This window comes from Hibiscus syriacus, unplaced genomic scaffold (assembly GCF_006381635.1).
Source record: "Hibiscus syriacus cultivar Baekdansim isolate YM2019G1 unplaced genomic scaffold, ASM638163v2 tig00016879_pilon, whole genome shotgun sequence".
Lineage (NCBI taxonomy): Eukaryota > Viridiplantae > Streptophyta > Magnoliopsida > Malvales > Malvaceae > Hibiscus > Hibiscus syriacus.
The window spans coordinates 55,739-63,460 of record NW_024062395.1 but is presented as its reverse complement, the minus strand read 5'-3'; positions in this window follow the sequence as shown (position 1 = coordinate 63,460).

The window sequence follows — 7,722 nt, the reverse complement described above, 5'->3', positions numbered from 1 at the left end:
TAACTGATCTAAAGGAGCTGGGTCGAGCTGTCGAACGGTCAGGAGAGTCTCTTATACCTTCAAACATTAATAATTTATCAGTCCCAAGTCTTACTCAACCATTCAAAGCTTAAACTCTTTAGTACATAAGCATTTTTCAAATTTGACTATCAATTTGAAGGCTTTCAAGTCTGAATTTGATCAAACGGAGTGCATAATCGGAATCAGGGCGTCGAACAACATATAGTATGTCTTTTCGAAAATTCAAATTCTTGGTCAAAATCAAAGTCAACAGGTTTTGACTGATGATTTGGAGGCCTTCGGGTTCAAATTTGGAAAAACGGACTTCGGAAACGGATTCGTCATGTCGAAAAATGTTAGAATATGTATACTCAAACAAAATCAAAGGTCGTTTAATGACCGTTTAAAGCCGGTCAAAGTTATGGTCAAAGGGGTTCAATAGTCCACATTCGAAAATTACAAAAATATCACCTTTATTAAAAATAATTACCAAAATATCACCATTTTATAAATAATTCCCAAAATGTCATATTTTAAAATAATTACCAGAATGTCGCTGTTTTTAAAACATTTCCCAAAATGTCACATTTTTCAAAATAATTCCCATAATGTCACTGGGTAGGGTCGGTCAACCATGTTCAGACCGATCAAACCGATTCTGAACCGGTCAAGCCGGTCACAACATCACCCAACCGTTCGCATCCTTCCCCACGCGCAGGGGCGGCGGGTGAGACCTCCTCCGGTCTCCAAAAAATTCCTGCAAAAATTTTCAAAAATTATTTTAAGCGATTTTGAGTCACTTACCAACCTCGGTTCAAATTTTTGAAAGGTAAAGAGCTCGATTTCAACTCGGCCGAATCTTTGACCGCTCCACCTCCCTCACGCGCCGGCGCCTACGGAGATATGAAGGACACCGTCGGACTCGAAACGACACAAGGAGCACGATGGTGCGGGAGGTGTAGAAAATCGATCAACGATCGGAGATGAATTTAAGATTTTCTCGGCGGTGGTGCTAAAAAAACGTCGAGACTTTGACTCAAAATTCACGTCGTTTGGCAGCGTTTCGCTATAATTGGTTTACTAGGTTTTGATCACGGGTCGAAGATGAACACGACGGTGGTTTCAATTTTACGATTGGAGGTCGAAAGGCGTCGGAATCGGACTTGCAAGGAGGGGTGCGGAAGAGTAAAGTTTTGCAATTGTTTCTTGTATGAAACCAGAAAACACATTGCACATATTTATGTTTAAAAGCTGTCGACACTTCTTGGAGGAATTCAGGGCTTGGTCCCTGAATTTCCTTCAACTTCTAAAATGACCACAAGTTTTGAAAACTTCCAATTTAATCCTAAAATTTCTCCAAATTACTTAATTTATAATTTTTTTTCTTCAAAATTTTCAGGTTGTTACAGATCCGCTCGGGTCGGGTCGGTATATAAGCCAATGCTTTGGCTTTAATTCTCATTTCTCTTCCTCTCATGCGAGAGGCTCCCCCTCCCCTTTGTTATTCTCTCTGGCTTTGTTCTTCAGTTGAAGAACACAAGCCACCAATTCCAGAATCCGGCCGTCGGTCGCCCCGCGCCGCCACCGTTCATCGATGACAAAAATCTTTTTTTTTTAAATCCGAAAGGTCTTTTAATCTAGTTTTCAAAAATCAAAACGTTTTTTTTATAAAAAAGGGGCCTCGGGGGCTATATCTACAAAAGAAGATCCCGACCAAGCCTCTCCGTTCATCGGCTAAAATGCTCCTTCGAGTGGTTTTGAACCAAAAGCACGAAAGCAACCAACATGCAAGCATGAACCGAAGCAGTATAGGTAAAAAGATACCTCTTTTATTTCTCTTTCGAAAGCATTACAAAGACTTGTATTTCTTTCTCTATTTTGTGGTATTTTTTGTGCTTAATTTCGTAAACCCTCTGTGTATTATGTGTGCTCTCGTTATTTCCTCCTCCCACTCTTTGTGAGATTACATGTTTATTTATACAAAAAAAACGCTTGCTATTTTTAACCTAGCTTGAGTCCTAATCAAACTCTAACTCTCGTTGTTTGCTTATTGTGGTGGGTTGTTGATGTGTTGGTGATGCTCGTGGGGTATTAGCGCCGGAAATATCGGGTTGACCGAAGGATTCGGTTGTGCGGTGTGAGGAAGGCTTGCGGCGCCGTGGAGACTTAGAACACTAGGGTTCTGAAAACCCTAGTTTGTTGGTGGGAATGTGTATTGGGTCTTGTGTGGGCCAACAGTTTGGTACTTGGCCTGGGTCATCTGTTTAGGCCTGAAACATGTAATAAGAGAAAGAATAAATAATTAATATAATATGTGTTTAATGTAATATATGAATGAATATGAGATGGGACGAAATAATGTGTCTACAACTATAAAATATTTTGATTTAAGTTGTTTTCATTTTAAGAGGTGAAATAGTATAAATCGATACAAATATAACATAATTCTATTCAACGGTTATTGTCTCCCTCGTCAATCAACAGCGTACTTGTAAGAATAGAAGGTCGGTATAGCTTGTGAAGTTGGGCGTACTTTTTATTTAAAATGGTAAAGTGATGTCATGGAAGCGTCTACTTTGTGAAACATAAATAACATTTGAGATGTTAAACTATTTGTTGCAACTTGCAACAAATAGAGCCTCCCGACTGAATGTAAATATCTTAATTCTTTTTTAAAAAATCATTTTTGAATTAATTAATAAACAAATAAGGTGACGACAAATAAATTGATATAATTATGTTATTAAATTTTAGTTCTGCATATAATTATATTATTAGATCTTTAATTTATGAAAAGTCGGATGATATGGTAATTTGGTGTTGATATGATGTTGACCTGTAAGCTAAAAAAGCTAAATTTTCATGTCATTTTAAAACATATTTAATCAAAATTAAGATTCTTCCACCCATTTTTAGGTGGTGTTTGTTTTTGCAGAGGTAAAAGGTCTATAGTCTGCGGACTACATCTGCAGGTATCTGCAGCAGAAGAGGTGGACCAAAAGTCTGCAGTCTTCAAGAAGAAGACTGTTTGTTTTTTAATGTCTGCAGACTGCTAAAATAAACTTAAATATAAATAAACTGATTTTTTAAACTTAAAAGAGTTTTGCAATACTGAGATTTAATCTGGGATTATAATGCAGGTTCTAACTTGAGCTACACTGTTAGCAGAATATTAAAAATGCGTGATGCTGCTTATCCTATTATTTCTTCTTCTGGTTCATTCAAACTCTATGATATCTGGGAAGCTATCCGAATCAAAGGGGAAAAAGTTCCTTGGCACAAATTAATCTGGTTTCCCTTGCACATTCCTAAATTCAGCTTAATTTCTTGGATGACTTTGTTGAACAGACTTCCTTCTAGAGATAGGTTATTCAAAATGGGAATCACCTTGGAAGGGGCTTGTGTTAATTGCAATATTGAGCATGAGACAAGAGATAATATTTTCTCAACTTGTCCGCTTGCTGTTCAGCTTTGGAACTCCATATTGTCTCTAAGTGGATTGTAGAAGGCTTACTTATCTTGGGATGAAATGGTTAATCGGGCAACTACAACATGGAAAGGGAAATCTTTACTCACCACAATTCTGAAGATCTCATGGACTGCTTATATCTACATTTTGTGAGAGGAAAGGAATCATCGAGTCTTTCAAGGCAGATTTAGAACTACCGAGAACCTGTTAAAGGTTATTAAAGAAGCAGTGAAGATTCAGCTTAAGGGTAGAAATATTAATAGAACTAATAGTATTAATGATCATCTTTGTAAAGCTTGGGGAATTGATTAACCAATCTATGTTTTTGTAAGTAGGTTGATTATTGTTCTTTTGTTACAGATTGGTTGATTGTTTTGTAGCAGAACACTGCTCTTTGGATAATAAAATTTGATTTATCCAAAAAAATACTGAGATTTAAATAATTTTAGTTTTACAATACTGAAATTTAAATAATTCATACAACTACAATAATAAATTTTTTAGAAAAACAAAAACCACCTTATTAATTCTATTATAAGTCTCACATGATCACATGTATTATTAGTTTTATAAGTTTAATAGAATAAAATTTATAAATGATCATTAAATTATATGATTTTTTTAAATATGCAATTATGTAATACTTTTAATTTTTTTTAAATATATACTCATAATTTATTTTTATAATTATATGATATTTTTAGAAAATATTTTTTAATTTATCAAATTATTTTATGATTATTTTTTATTTAAATGTGATTATATTTTAAAATTTTAAAAACATAATTTATAATTTTTTATATTTTAAAATCTTAATTATCAAACAATGAAATCATTTTTTATTAAGCAATGTGGTTTAAATACTTACATTTTGTATAAAAAGTTTAAATATAATTTAAAAATAACAAATCCAAAAAAATATTATATTTAAACTTAAATCAAAATAATTAAAATAAATATAAAATTTTAATAATATATAAAATAATTTATATGATATAAAATTAAATATCTATAATATAATATTAAAAAATTAATATTTAATTTATTTAAAAATAATATTAAAATTAATATATATATAATATAATAATAAAAAATTAATATTTAATTTATTTAAAACATTAATATTAAAATTGTTGGGATTTTCGGAAGCTCGATTCGACAACCGGAACGGTTTGCAAAGAGGGGTCGGAACGGTTTTTGAGTTTATGGAGTAAGGAGATTGAAAGATAGAAAATTGCACAGCAATTTAGAGTGGTTCGACTTTCTAAACCAAAGTCTACGTCCACTACCTTAGCTCCTCACCAAGGATTTTCCAACAAATTCACTAATTTGTTCTTTCTTTTGAAGACAAAGAGATAAACTTACAACTCCCTAGTTTTTCCGGGCTAAACTAGAACCTTTCCCTAGCTTTTACACGGGATAAGCTAGAACCTTTCTCTTTTACAAAAGGATAAAATAATTAAACAAGAAAACCTCTCTAAGGTAGGTGTTTACAAGATTGAGTTCACAAGAACAAAATATTTACAAGAGAAAGTTGAAATAAGAATGAAAAAACTCTTCTCTTTTGTTTGATTGTTTGGATAGTTGTTCTCATACTTCTTCAAGTGTCCTTAGCTTGTATTTATAGCTTGAAATGTGTTTGATGTCGTATATAACCGTTGGGTATGTTTTGGAGCCGTTTGGGGATGATATTTCTACTCAAAAAGGTTACCCATAACATGGTGCATCGGTGCACTATCAAGGTGCATCGATACCCCTTCATTAAATTCAAATAAACTAGTCGTTACTAGCCGTTGCAGCCTTCGTGCATGGATGCATAGTAGGATGCATCGATGCACAACCTTGATGCATCGATGCACAGCCTTGATGCATCGATGCACAGAAGGATGCATCGATGCACTAATTGCATTCGGTGTTTGAGTGCATGGATGCACTGCATGGTGCATCGATGCACTAGTGCAGGTGCATGGATGCACTGCAGGGGTGCATGGATGCACTGCAGGGGTGCATGGATGCACTTTGACACCCTTTAGCATTTTGGCTCAAATCCGAATTTAATGGACTTTGAATTATTTTTGAAACCTTTTAAAACTTTGAATAAATTCAATCAAGTCCAAAAACATTTTGTAAATTTAATTCAAGTCCAAAAACCATTTTGCCTTAAATTGTTATATCAAAACATAGTTCAACAATCTCCCCCTTTTTGATATAACAAAACATTTGAAAAATTGTTTTTGGCAAAACTCTCCCTTAATAAATTGTTTAATGAAAAAGATATCAATTGTTAACAATTGTTGGAAAATATATGAAAATGTTAAGCTCCCCCTTTTTCATTTAGAAATTGAATTTTTCAAACCAAACTTCTCCCCCTTTTTGTTATATCAAAAATAATTTGATCTTTGAAGTTCAAAAATAACTTTGGAGAGTAAGTGGTAAATTTGACATTTAAAAATCATTTGAAAAATCAAAGCTCCCCCTCAATAAATGCATTCCAATCAAAATTTAGCTTTAAGAACTTGACACTTAAAAATAAATTGAATTTCTACAAAGAATAACAAATGTGTTAGTAGCACATGAAATTCAATATATCCAAGACTAAAATACTTTATGCAATACCAATTGTTGAAATTTGATATCAATACCGTTTGTTAAAATTCATATGCATAAAGTTTTCCAAAAATGTTATGCATTTTGAAAATTTTGATATCAATTGTTAGAGAGATATCATTTTCATTTAAACCACATGCATAAACATTCAAATTTAGGTCAAAAATTTAAAATTTGTAAAATCAAAGTTTTTTTAAAAAAAATTGATATCGATTATTAGAGAGATATCATTTGCATTAAAACCAATTATGACCAAAATTTTATTATGATGAACTAAAAATTTTGAAAAATTATTAAAACTTTAAAATTGTTCATCATACCAATTGTTTTCAATATACATGATATTAAAACAAAACATAATCATTTAATATCACAACTCATGCATGCTTAAAATCAAATGAGCAATCAAATAACCAAAATTAAATCATTAAGCTTAGAGGTTACCCATTCCTTTTTCATGTGTGGCTAGAGCATCTTGAATATCATCACTTTCATCACCATTGCAGCCACACACCTACAAGAGACATTCATTTCGATTTTGGTATCCAAATTGCTTTGGATCCTTGGACGTTAGTTTCAATGCCCCTTGTTCCCTTAGGAACCCATACTTGTCTAATTTTAAAATGTTTTCCTTTCTTTAAAGGACAAGTATGTTCCAAATGATCATAAAGATGACAATGTGAGCATTTTTCCATTTTAAACATAATAGGTTATTTTTAGAAATTAATTTTTTTTCTTTTATTAAGCCTTCAAGTTTAACTCCTAACTCAAAATTTTCTTTTTCTAAATCATTTATTTTGATTTTTGAAAGCTCTAAATTATTTTTCAAAATTTCATTTTGATTTTTAAAATCAACTTTTGCTTTCAAAATCAAATTATCTTTAATTTTGAGTTTTGAAATTAATTTCGTATATTTGGAATTCATGGTCTCAAACCTATTATAAGCATCTTGTAACTCGTCAAAAGTAAATGAATTAAATTCATTTGAGTTAGAAGATACCTCGAATTCTTCTTGAGTGGTCATGAGGCATAGGTTGACTACTTCATCTTCATCATTGGAATCATCTTCATCACTCTAAGATGCAACAAATGCCTTCTTCCCCTTTTTCTTTAGAAGATGGGCATTCATACTTGACATGCCCCTTTCTTTGACAATTGAAACATATCGGGGGACTCTTCTTCTTGGTTGATTCATGTTTCACTTCCTTGGAAATCATGAATCTCTTGAGTTCCTTCAAGAGCTTGACCATCTCTTCTTCTTGTTCATCATCGTCTTCATCCACCTCATCACTTGAATCTTGATAGCTTTCATTAGTGGATTTGAAGGCAATGCCTACCTCCTTCTTCTTCTTGTTTTTCTTATCTTCCCTTTCTTCATCTTCCTTCACCATCATCTCATAAGTGAGAAGGGAGCCAATTAGCTCATCGAGAGTGAGAGACTTTAAGTTTCTTGCTTCTATAATGGCTGTCTTCTTCGATTGCCACTCCTTTGGAAGAGAGTAGATCATCTTCCTCACAAGCTTCTCATTAGGGATTATTTCTCCATATCCCTTGAGACCGTTGACAATCACAAAAAATGTATCCGTCATAGCTTTGATGTCTTCATCGGGTTTCATCTTGAAGTTCTCGTAGCTATGGTTGAGAAG